This window comes from Haliotis rufescens, unplaced genomic scaffold (assembly GCF_023055435.1).
Source record: "Haliotis rufescens isolate VD_foot unplaced genomic scaffold, xgHalRufe1.0.p SCAF_11, whole genome shotgun sequence".
NCBI lineage: Eukaryota > Metazoa > Mollusca > Gastropoda > Lepetellida > Haliotidae > Haliotis > Haliotis rufescens.
In genome coordinates this window covers 3,540,357-3,553,902 of record NW_025963791.1, presented here as the reverse complement: position 1 = coordinate 3,553,902, position 13,546 = coordinate 3,540,357, and positions in this window count along the sequence as shown.

Sequence of the window (13,546 nt, the reverse complement as noted above, 5' to 3'; positions counted from 1 at the left end):
AATATCATCCACTACCAGTTTAAGACACCGGCTGAGATTCAGAGGGATGCGTTAAGACAGTCCATACATAACACGTCTAATGCTTCAGACAGGGTGTTCGTGGCGCAACATCCTCCAAAGTGCGTTGATAAGGAGCAAGTGCCCGACATTAGGACGATTGAGAATAAAGACTATGAAAGCAGTTTAAAGTTGGAGTCTGTTGAAGAAGAATTTAAGACGACGTCTGAGCTGACAGGGACGTTGAGGGACGATGACTTCGAGGTGATCAGGGAAGAGGATGAGGATGAGGTGGAGGGGGAGGAGTGGTTTGGGGAAGAGTTAGAGGGCATGTATGAAAGAGAGAATGCTGGGTCCTCTGTGATGGCGCATCGGCTGTCTTCTGCTGCCACACTTGGTACATCCTATAGGTATCTGGACTTTGAATCCTTCTCGTCTGATGATGATGTTCAAGTTCACCATACAGCCTTAACCAGTCGACAGAGACCCAAACTCACCGGCCTTGATGTCCGAGATGGGGAGTTTCCTGTTTGGCCCAGTTTTAGTGACGTGAAGAATCTGAGACCAGATTTAGACCATTCGAGTCTTTCCATCAAGCCAAGGAAACGTGAGGTTAAATATTTTGGGAAAGGATCTTCAGTGTTTATGGAGAAATGTACACCGGATAGCCTTGTGATTAAAAACGGTTTGGTTCCTAAACTGAAAATCGTGAACCACCATCACCACAGACCTAAACCGAAACGGAAGCTGGATCCAATCGCAGCCCCCCACACAGCTCGGGAGTGTCCCATGTGCAATTTATTCAAGGTGAAGGAGCCTACTCCCTGCCCACCCAACACTCCCCGACACCCGGGCGATCTCCTCGCGGAGATAGGGACCCCGATCAACCAGGACTCTTTAGGGGATGTGGAGGAGGTTGAGGAGGAAAAGGAGGAGGGCGAGGAGACTGATGAGACGAATAGATCTGATGTTGTGTTTAGAAGACGACATAATCTGTTGAATTATGACCTCAATGGGACCCCTAGACTGGGCCCAATAGAGAGAGGAACTGTGATAGGTGAGGTAACTGCCGACTATAGGTTTGGGTTCGTTCAGGCTAAAGCGGCCAGGTGATGGAAGATGGAATGTAATGGTATAAATATGTATATGCGTTTCTGTTACATATTGACCCGGAGCTTCCAAGGGTAAAGGTTGTGTTAACTTTGTCAGTGGTTGAGGTGGTGTTAACGGAACTGAACTCTGGAACCCGTGACAATGAAGTGTCATCACATCTAGCACTGTGAAATCCCGTTATTCCGGAAACCGGAAGATAACTGTTTGGAATAACAGTTTTGTTAGTCAAGCTTCATTTGGAACTAGTTCCGGAATAGCGAGGTTTCACTTTATCAAGAAAACATTTTCACTTTATGCTCAAACAATGTCAAAGTTATTGAGTTAGTGAGTAAAGGCCATTTTTTAAAATGAATTACTGTCCAGTTGCTTTATTGAAGAAGAGGGTAATACATGAATTCTTAAGTTCCGCAATATCTCTTACGACATGTGAAAATAATTGCTGTACACACCGAGTGCTGAAGTGCTGAATCACGGAGCAGTTCAATAATTCGGTCTTAACTTAAATTTGTGTTCATGATTGTCAATAATTACCAGCTCCAATCGTCATAATTTATTTATACTCTGAAAATGAAAAGCATCACTATTGTAAGTTGAAGGGCATGACATTCCAGGTAAAACAACCTTACGTGGTGTTTGATTCTGTTTTGGTACGCTGCTAATATTTGTACAATGTATGTGTGACAAAATAAATAATCTAAATGGCGAGGGTTCTTTTATACCGCCGACGGTAAAGATCTCTTTGACAATAAAAAATAAACCAAAAGATATTTATGTGACTAAACAGTATTTTTTCCAACGGTCATAGTCATTTTATTTATTATCTCCTTACCGATCCAAACCAAACCCAAGATGATTAAGAAAATCCTGTACAATGCATTTAGTTTTTTTGTTGTTGTTTCTTCGACCCCCAAGCGTCTAGCCTGAGTTAAACCCATTTTATCCGACGTCGACATTGCACCGCTCTCAAACTGTGAATCGATCGGCAGATCATACTCTGAATAATGCAGTTTAAGAATGCACTGAGTGCACCATGCATGATCCCTCTCGATCAAAATGTTAATACCGTTTCCCTTCGTTGGGGCAAAGTCCTGTTTCTTTTGAAATATGTTGTTTTGTACCTTTTAGCAACAAGACAGTTGCTTTAAGTTCATTTTGGGGCTAAACACTGATTACAATGAGACTGTGTGTGATATGACGTGAGGGGCGTTATAAGATAATATTTCCACCGACATGCAAGTCCAACAATACAGTCTTACCTTGTTGTATCTATATAGGATCAAAGATTCTGCTTTACGTAACGCTATACGATCCTTGTAGATCTGTAAATACTACAGCCACTACTACTGCTACTACTAGGCCCATAATGCAAACTTCATCATTACGTATGCTCAAAGTGCATTCCATTCATACCCTGCTTAACGGATATTTGTTCTGGAGAGTTTGGGGGATATGTTCCCAAATACACCCTATGCAACATCATAAGTGAAGTGTTCTCCTCAATACTACACACTGAGATTGTCGGTGTCAAATTTCTGTTCATTCAATTGTTGTCCAGTCCCAGTCGTCTCAGGTGCCGCAACTCGCTGTGCAGAGTTACGTCCCTTAGGCGAACCAGAAGCCAATTATCGTTGGTTCGAATTCCATGTTTCTTGGTATATCTTGATATAAGGTTCCTATGGAGCGACAAACGTCAAACGACAAACCTCGTGCTTTCGTCGCCGTGATGATACTGCCCAAAGCGTCGTTAACTCACTCACTCACTCGCTCTTTATTATCTAACAGTATTCAAATGAAATTCCGGTATAAGGGAAAACCCCGCCTGCCAGAAGATCGCTGTTGGTGGCGTACATATGTTGCTATGTAAAGTGATATTTATCCGCCCCTTTGAATCGTCAATGCGGACATTACTTGATGTAACTATACACTCCGGGTTTATAGAGTTTCGCTTTTCTAAACGTCGTACGAAACGTATTGCTGATTTGATCTGAATAAGAGTATTAATGAGAAATTAAATACAAGACTGACTGACACTATTTACCCGATTCAAGCATGGGAGGAATATAGTGTCTGGTTACCATAGTAACTGGTTCCATAATGATAATATATCAGACACATACACACAACAAATAGAGTCTGTGTGACTTAAGGACTGGATGCAAGTAAACACTGAGGAAATACAAAATCGATCAGTGTTTGTATCAAGTTCAAATGTGTCAGAGGAACTTCACTGACAATCAAACTTTGTTAAACGAATGGAGAATAGGTTAAGGCGCCGCCATTCGTCGCGTAAAAGGAGTCGAGCCAGATTCAAATAATCGTAGGTTCGATTCCCTGAATCGCCCTGATTATGTTTTCCTGGTTTGTCAGCACCATATCTGTGCTTGTGGGATTCACCAACATGGGATATCAGACATCAGATCTTTTTTCAGACATGCATCACTTTGGGATTTCCTCCCACATTGCATGCCGAATGTGCTCTGGAAAAATGGCGGTCCCCAAAGTCGTTAAAACACCACTGCTGTTATCTTTGTTTGTTTGTTGTTTAAGGCCGCACTCAGCAATATTCCAGCGATATGACGGCGGTCTGTAAATAATCGAGTCTGGAACAGACAATCCAGTAATTGACATCATGAGCATCGATCCACGCAATTAGGATACGATGACATGCATCAACCAAGTCAGCGAGCCTGTGATCACCCGATCCCGTTAGTTGCCTCTTACGACAAGCATAGTCACCTTTAACGGCAAGCATGGGTTGCTGAAGACCTATTCTACCCTGGATCTTCACGGGTCCACTTCTGTTATCTGCTGGCTCCAAGGCCTGGGTGTAGTCAGTTATGACCTTCATGAGCAAGAGAAAATAAAATATCACACCCGACATTAATTGCAACGTCTAGACATTGAAAATGGGCTCTGAATCTTGGAGCACAGTCCCTTCTTAAGTTATGTTTGTTGCTTAACGCCGCACTCAACAATATTCCAGCTATATGATGGTGCCCCTCCTAGAGCCGACACGCCGTTATTAGGTTGTAAATAACAACGCTAAATGACAATATTTATGATAGATTTAAAATATATACATAACATTGCGCATAATACATTATTTTCATCTAGACTGGACTTTTATATAAGTTTCATGTTACTTTTACAAAATCCAAATACTGTCTCATATCAGCTCAAACAAGCAATCAAACAAAACTAACCAAGCAATCAAACAAAATGCAAGCCATAAAATAATTTTAAACATAAAAGTTTCCATTGTTTTTTTATGCATTTGTAACACATAATGGGAGAGAAAGGGTGTTTTTTTTCTATTTATTATTGAAATAACGACTGCCACAAGTCCACATTTAACCAGCAGCTTACATGTATGTCAGTTTCTAGATCATTGCTATGTTTAATACTAAGAGGTTTCGAGAGGGATAATACGTAGTTGTTAAAGGGCAGCTAGGGCCGGTATCTGCGAGCGAGTGCCATTGAACGTTTCAAGTGTTCTTTATGCTAAACGTTGAAGTATTTATATACAACACACACAAACATTCATATATAATAGCCCAGATTAGTCACGGGATCGGTGGCGACCAAACACACGTTGTGTCGCCTTGTCTGATATATAGCCTCTTTGAGGGGATCACGGCAGTACGTTTGAATAATTGAAATTTATCACACTCTATATTTATGGGTCTCCCCATGGCAAACATCCTTAGGCTATGGGCTTATTTTTCATTGGAACTTATTCGGGGACATATCATGATGCATACTGAGTAAAATCAATGGGGAACTATTCGTGGGGAACATATATTTTTGTTGTTGTGTTTAACGCCGCACTTAGCAAAATAAACTAACATAACAGTCTCTGACGTAAAAATATTTGACGTAAAAAACAGTTGTTAATTATCTCAATAAAATATAATAAAAAGGAGCCCATAGACAGTCTTCATTTTCAGAAACTGCAGTAATCTAGACTTGCCAACTATTATAGACTTGCATGGACTGTATTAGATATATTTGTTTCAGGGTTTGTATAACAGACTATCAGCAATAGATATTCTAGCAAAATATCGGCAGTCTGTAATGATCGAATCTGGACTAGACAGTCCAGTGATTGACATCATGAGCATAGATCCACGTAATTGGGACACGATGACATGCAATCAACCGAGCCTGGCCATCCGTTCCATCTCGTCGTCTCTAATCATACGTTACTGGGGACTTACATTCTTCCCCGGAATCCCAACGTGGCTGAATCCCAACATGTCTGGACATGAAACTTGTATGGAGGTTTAATTATGTCGTAAGACAGAAGCAGCAAAGAATTCGAAATCTCCTTATGACTGTGTTTATATATGTGTCGTGGAGGTTGGAACAGCAATTTGTGGTTACAACGTTTGCTCGCCGTGCCAGGGTTCGAATCCCCACATGGGTAGATAATGTGAAGCCCATTTCTGGCGTCTCCCGTCGTGATATTGCTTAATATTGCTAAAAAACATTCTCACTCATTACGTATCCTCTCGGCGATATATTAAAGACGGTCCGACGTTGTTGACCTGGCAGATCACTCTAACCTTAGTTTAGTTGCCGTTTTTTCAGGTATAGAGCATGAGATCCCTAGGCAACTCAACAGAAGGGACGTACGTGGGCACTATGAATGTTACTCAGTTTTTAGAACGGCACACAATGCGTTTCTGTTGATCCTGCTTGTCTTTCACATGTTATTATCACAATGTGTGGGGAATTACAATAGGCCAGTACACTATTGTATTATTTTATGCACGTTGAACCCCGTGGAGACTGCGGGACAGAGTGGGTGAATTTGGTTTAACACCGCTTTTAACAGGCTTTCAGATATCACGGCGGGTCAGCTGATGTGGGAGGAGAGGAAGTGAGGCAGGTCATAGGCGTCTACCACTTTGGTAAAATCCACGAGCATGTGTATGGTGTTGACAAACCAAGAAACAGTCATAGTCGAACCCACGATCATAGGTGTCTTGAACCCCCAAGGGACGCAACTCTGCACAGCGGGGTGCAGCGCCTTAGATGACTAGACAACCAGTCAACGTAGTTTAAACAGTAATGTAACACTGTTGAGGAAACAATTTGACTGATGATGTTGCGTTTTGACACGGCGTTATAAATAAAAGATATGAGAACGTGCTCCCGAGGGAGCTGACTTAGGCGTGGTAGCATGTGGTCCCGTACACCGCACACAGGCCACACATCGGGCATCGTTGCGGAGTGTAGCTGGATGGGCAACTTTGACGCTCAGAGTTTCTCGGGCGTCCGTCCTGCCCGGTACTGAAACACATGTCACCTGTGGTGTCTCCTTAGGCACGAGATTTTGTACGAAATATGTCTCTGGCCATCTGGCAGTGAATGGGTACCCGGACGGATTATTATTATTATTATTATTATTGACCGTGGCGAATGTCGCAGCCGACCGATGAGGATCGGGTTGTTACAAGTAACTTAAAATAGAAAGCTGTCTGCGACATACAGCAACATTCAAACACACTTCAATGACAATCTTCGTGCAAATGTTTCCAACAACATTTAGCCCTGTACATTTCCAGTACCACATAAACTGCATGTTCAGACAGACAGATCAATTGCTTTGGAATCTCAAAACAGTAATATGATTTACTCAAGCGAATCAACCCCGTTCCATGGCTGATTGCATGGAAATCACAAATTCTGACAAAAACATTATATAATTATACATTTATCATATACCCATAAATGATTTGAGGCATTTTGCATGTACGATAGAGCCACCATGTAGCCACATATCACAGGGGGTGTAATAACCAGACCCGTACTACAGCCCCTGCAGGGCTGATATGGCTTGCATTTTCAATAGGCGATCATTATCAGCCCGGGTGGTAAGAAATTGGAGTTACGTCCCTTAGTGCGTCGTCTGCTCGGCTAGCTTTCCCGTGACAATATCTTCCAAACAAGGTGCAAATGTATTGCATTCTCATACAAATAGAAACATTTTACAATTTGGGTTATGGTATATGATAAAAAGGTTATTATGTGGCAGTTTTCATAATTTTATCATACCCCTAATATTGGGGTCGGATTGATATGAGGTATATGAAAACTGCAATAAAATAACCTCAATACTACATCCACACAAGCAAATAATATTACAATCAAGTAGTGCATGATTCAGTATACAATTGCACTGATTCAAGGAAACTATGCTATTGGCCCATACACTATATAGTGAGTAACTGAGTGTGGCTTTACGCCGCTATAAGCAATATTCCAGGAATGTCACGGCGGGGGACACCAGAAATGGGCTTCACACGTTGTACCCATGTGGGGAATCGAACCCGGGTCTTCGGCGTGACGAGCGAACGTTTTAACCACTAGGCTACACCACCGCCCCTACACGATATTGTAAGAGGTGTACACAAACGTATTGTGAAATAATTCCATGAACAATTAATCGATTTGTGAAGTCACGCTTATACCAGCCCATTAAGATTTCCATACACTTTACGGGGGCACGGGTGGCCCAGGCGTGTAAGGCGCCGTAATTCGTTGTGCAGAGTTGCGTCCCTTGGGCACGCCAGAAACCTATGATTGTGGGTTCGAATCCCGGTTCGCCCCGATTGTTTCTAGGTATGTCAGCACCATACACGTGCTCGTGGGTTTCACCGAAGTGGTAAACAGCTGAGACCTGCATCATTTCGGGCTTTCCTCCCACATTAAGCTGACACGCCGTGATATAAATGGAATACTGTTAAAAGCGGTGTTAAACCCAACTCACTCACTTTTGTACAATAGCCACATGGTAACTAAATATGTCCGTTGACCTATGACAAAAGTTCACGAAAGATTTCATACCTCGTGCATCGTTTTCTATTTGTATTCATAAAACACTTCACAATAAATTTCTTTCAAATAGGGACAAGAAAAGTCAAAAGTGGCTACAGCATTAAGACACTCACTTGAAATGCATTAAGATCAATTTTAGTGAACAGCAGGGTTCAAAAAGTAGGTGAATGCTCAAACAGAATCAATTATGAAATAATCAAAACGACGGCTCCTCGACTCACAATAGTAAATGACAACATGTGTAATAGATCAGTTGTGTACTTAAGTTATACGAACTTACTAGTTTAACAATGAAAACTGATTAATCCTAATGAAAGACAGAATGTCTGTCTAACACCGGACACGTGTTAAGCTTGGAATTGACTCCGACTCCAGAACAAAGAGCAGCCCACGGTTAAACGATTAGAAGATTGCCTGATCTGTCAGTTATAAAGGATTTCTCTGAAAGGTGAATCAATTAAACAAAATACCATGTACCTGTTTAGGTGCATTCTTACAATCAACATAGCAAAAAGTTGATGCTCAAGTGTTGTAATTTTGACATACTTTTATAAAAATATGTTTTGAATTAAAACCATCAAAGGCATGAAGTAAACAGGTGGTTAGATTTCATACAATGATGCCTTGTTCCCATATAACTTCGTTCAAGTTAAAAAAATCAATCTTCTAAGGACCAGTGAAAGAAACTGGGCACTATATGCCCTTCAATCTGTAACATCTGACAGACGACTCGTGCATCTTGATGATTAATGATATAAAAGATGTAAGGATTTTAAATAGCATTTTCAGGGTGACAAAAATGACATTGAATCAGATTTGGAGCACTTGAGAGAGACCATGCCTTCACAGATCTATTGGCAACAGCACAGCCTGGAGAGCAGTGCTCGGAATCTCGAGAAACGCCCTTTCTTCTTGGATGTTGATACATATGTGTCTGGAGACTTCCGCCTGCTGTCTGCTGGGCCTGGATATGAAAATATAATAAAACTTAATTCACAACAGATTATACACTGCCTTGTACAGAAACTGTATTGTTTTACTGTTTTCAAACCCTAACACTAGCATTAACTATCACATATTTCCATCTCTGATAATATTTGGGACAGTTCACTGCATACATGCAAAGAAACAGGTTATTAAGACACGGACATTTTTTTTCTTTATACAGGAAAATACAGCACTTCTTCAAACCTTTGAAACAATATTTACTTACTGTATGCATGTTCAACCTATAAGTGTATGCAAAGTTCCTATTTTATAGCATTTTCCCACTGAAATATAATCTTAATTGCAATACCCGAAGCAACACTTTTTTCATGAAACGAGTGGTTTTTGTTTTGTTTTTAGAAAATACAACAAATCGTCACAACGGAGCGACACGAGATCGTCCATCTGCACAGCTACAGTTTCAGCCTTTGCCTCCAGGAAGCCAAACGTTGAATCCAGGGTGGTTTATTTTGTTGTATTTTCGCGACATGTCCTTTGTCGTGACTGCTTTTGTGAACATTTCTGTAGCGTCGATTGCGCAAATATTTAGTTCATTCTTTACACCGACCGGGGATATTTCCCTGTCGGTTTCAAAAGAATCGTACGAGGTCGAGGATGAAGAAGATTTTGACCGTTCAGAGACATATTCATCGTAGGCAGAATCAGAAGGGATTTATTGCTTGGGCTTCTCACAACTTCTTCTCCGGGCCCGGAGTCCGGAAATGTAAGTAAGTTGGGTTTAACGCCGCTTTGATCAGTATTCCAGTTACATCACGGCGTGTCAGCTTGATGATTGGTAAATAAATGTATAAGCGATTTAGGGAAGAGCGAGGGTGGTGGGATCTATTGTCTGACATGATTCTTCGTGTGAGGGTGTCAGTACCCTGAATTTCTTGTTTCGTCCCATCAACAACACCCAAAGAATACGAAAGGACAGGTACAGCATAGGTATTTGTGGCCTTGACTTTATTGCGAGCGTTCAGCTCTGAACTCCAGATTTTCTTTAGTTTACATTTTTCCTCTGCCCGAAGTTACTATGATGATGATGATGATGATGATGATGATGATGATGTCCCGTTCCCTCGTGTTTTTTTGGCCGCTACCAGGCTCTGGTCTCCTTAAAACTAGTGTTTCATTTGTGAGTTGTTTCTGGTGAATAACTGATGATGATGACCGAGTGGATAGTTTGCTACGTGTTTCTTGCCATGTGGTTTAGATCAAGAGGCACCTCATATTCCCCCCTAACCTTCAGTTCCCTCACGATGTTATCAAGGGTCGTCGCGATGAGTCTTCCAACCAATACATCCTCATCCAAATCCTTCTGGGTAATTTCTATCGAAGAAACATCTATTTCTCTTTAAATAGCCTACTACAGACATCTTTTAAAGAACGCGGTAGGATAAGGAGTGTTTTTGTCCTAACTATGAGTAAGTCCAAGAACCTGAATGTGATAGACATCAAGGATAAAAGATTCATGATTCCAAACGTTTTTGTTCGATTATCAAGATGTCTGTTGTAATAAAACGGATCTTACTTCGCGAAGTGCACCAAATCACTTGAGCACCTTGATTACAAACATGAAAAGATTTGCAAACACCTGTCGACGCCCAGTTGGTGGTACACATGCAGAAGTCGGCCGAAATCTGCACGTTGAAATCCATGTTGTTTACTTAACGGATGTTGGGATTTCATAACGCGATACTGCTATTTCAAAGCTATTTCCTCTCGCTGACAGGGCAGTAAAATGAGGGCATTGCCAGTGACCACAACTTTGTGGTCAAAATTGTGGTCAGACTACGTTATGCATACTAAGTAACAAATTAGGGTCTAGCTCACGGATTAATCCAAAATAGCATCGAACATTGGCTATACTCACATGTTTTACATATTTTAAGTACGTAATAAGAACACAGGGACAGAGGTTTTAAATTAGGAGCGTGATAATATAGAAGACGGTTGTTGTGAGTGAGTGAGTCGGGGTTATCGCCGCTTTGAATAGTACAGTCAAATCCAGTTAATCCGACATGGTTGGTTGCAAATGATTAACGGATTAACGAGTATGTCGGATAAACGAAATTAAGTGGTATCAACGTTCGTGATCGAAAATCGGACAACTACACGACAGATAACCATCCAAATAAATGAAATATTCCTATTGTTATGTTACATTGTTAGCGTATTTAGGTTGTATAACGTCGTGCCTGCTACATGTGGTAAGAAAGCTCGTGATAGTGATGCAAGTCTACTTTTAGGAAACCCTGTAGACTAACATCTAGTCTCTGAAATGAACACATCTTACATAAAAAAAACAGTTGTTCAGTTATCTTAATAAAAATATAATAAAAAGGAGCCCAGTGACTCTCTTCATCCTGATACTGCAGTGATCTAGACTTGCCAAACATTATAGACTTGCATGGGCTGTATTTGATATATTTTTGTATCAGGGTCTGTAAGACAGACTAGAGTGAGTGAGTGAGTGAGTTGGGTTTAACGCCGCTTTTAACAGTATTCCAGTTATATCGCAGCGTGTCAGCTTTATGTGGGAGGAAAGCCCGAAGTGATGCAGGTCTCAGACGTTTACCACTTCGGTGAAACCCACGAGCACGGGTATGGTGCTGACAAACCTAGAAACATAATCGGGGCGAACCGGGATTCGAACCCACAATCATAGGTTTCTGGCGTGCCCAAGGGACGCAACTCTGCACAGCGAATCGCGGCGCCTTAGACGACTGGACCACCCGTGCCCCAAGGCAGACTAGAAACCCTGCGGCATTGGTGTATGGTACTGACAATGCCACAATCATAATCAGAAAGAATCTGCGATTCGAATCCGCGGTAATATAGGATTCTGGCACGGCAACAAACCCTTTTCATGGAATTTCGGCTCCTTAAACGAATGGGACCCCTGTGTCCCTACTGACTGATTTCTAGAAAGAATTTGATGAAATTATTATGATCTTAGTTGATTTCCGTAATGTAACTGGAGAGCGCATTTTCAACGGGGTGTAGGCTAAAACGCCACCTCGGCAAAACGGCATCGATTCCTCTAGCGAAAACGGCTACTGATCGTCGAGCGCAAACGGCACCCCATATTTTAAATATCAATAAGAACGATTTATGTAGAAGGAAAGATGCAGCAGCTGTATTCATTGGTGATATTCATTTATTCTTTATTTCTATTTTATGTATGATTGCCGTTTATCATCCACAAATATCAATGTCATCTGTCGATGTCTCATAGAATCGTTCTTCAAAATATTTGTTTCAAAAATAAGTCATGTTTTGTGATACGGTTCTGAAGTGTGTGGTGTTGATATTTGGGAAGAGATAAAAACTATACAAATGTTTGCTTGTAAGAGATTCTTTTCTGTAAAACAATCAACATCAAACCATGTCGTCAGATATGAATGTGGAAGGTACCCTATGTTTATATAAACGTCTGATCAAATATTGGTAAAAGATAACCAATATCAATTATATATTCATCATCTAAAATATGTATGAGAACTGATGTATTGTGAATATTCTCTCTGCCTTCCTTCCTGCCAATTTCCCTTTCCCGGACTATAGAAACAAGCCAAGTGCCGAAAATTGACATGGAGTTGAACTGAGCAAAGGTAATTAAATATCAAAGCATGTGATGTTTTCACAAGTTTCATATGCTTTCACAATATTCGTTCATAAATACTCGTCGAGTACTCACCGTCAAACCATGCAGTGGTTTGACCGAGTTTCACACAGATCTGATTTTACTGAGTCTGTACCTTTCTCAACATTTACGCACGCGATCAGCTGGGTCCTCTTGCACAGAGCGATCTTAGCGCTAACATGATCGTAACTCCTTTACTTCAACATAGGCTTACGATAGTCTTAGCGCTAAGATTGCTTCTAGTTTAACGTCAAGTAATTCAAGCGTCTGTACAATCCTTACGACGGAAGTTTACATTATGATAGGAAATTAGAGTTAACTCCTCTTGTCCACGTGTTCACCATCACAACATGCAACACAGGATGTCTCATCGCCGCTGCATACACAGCTTAGCACCACACACAGCTTAGCACCACGGTGATAAAACACTTGTCGGTGGCAGATTAGCAAATATATTTTCACAGGATTTCATTGGTCGCTGTCAACTACCGCCAAGATGCCAAGTATTGTCAATCAGGTGTTTATTTTGAGCCGTTTGGCTTTAAACAGCTCTCTCGCTCTCGCTCTCGCTCTCTCTCTCTCTCTCTCTCTCTCACACACACAACACACACAATTTCATACGCTACAGTGAAATATATTACAATAGAGATATATGTCCAGTATGATTTAAAACTTTCAGGCTGCAAGTTTTTCAGCATGACTTTCTAACTTGTGTTCTAAAAATTATGACAAGTGCGATTCCAACATTTTAGATTGAGACAGTTCAAGGTGACATCAACAGATGTGAAAAGCGACTGGATAAACTTGAGAGGAAGCTTCGTTTACAGACACATTCAGATGAAGAAAGGTTTGTGATGACACTGTACTACATCAAACATAAAGTGTGCAGTTATTCCAAATCAAAATAAGGAAAACATATCATAGGCATGATATTGGTAAAGCCCAAGCAAGATAATT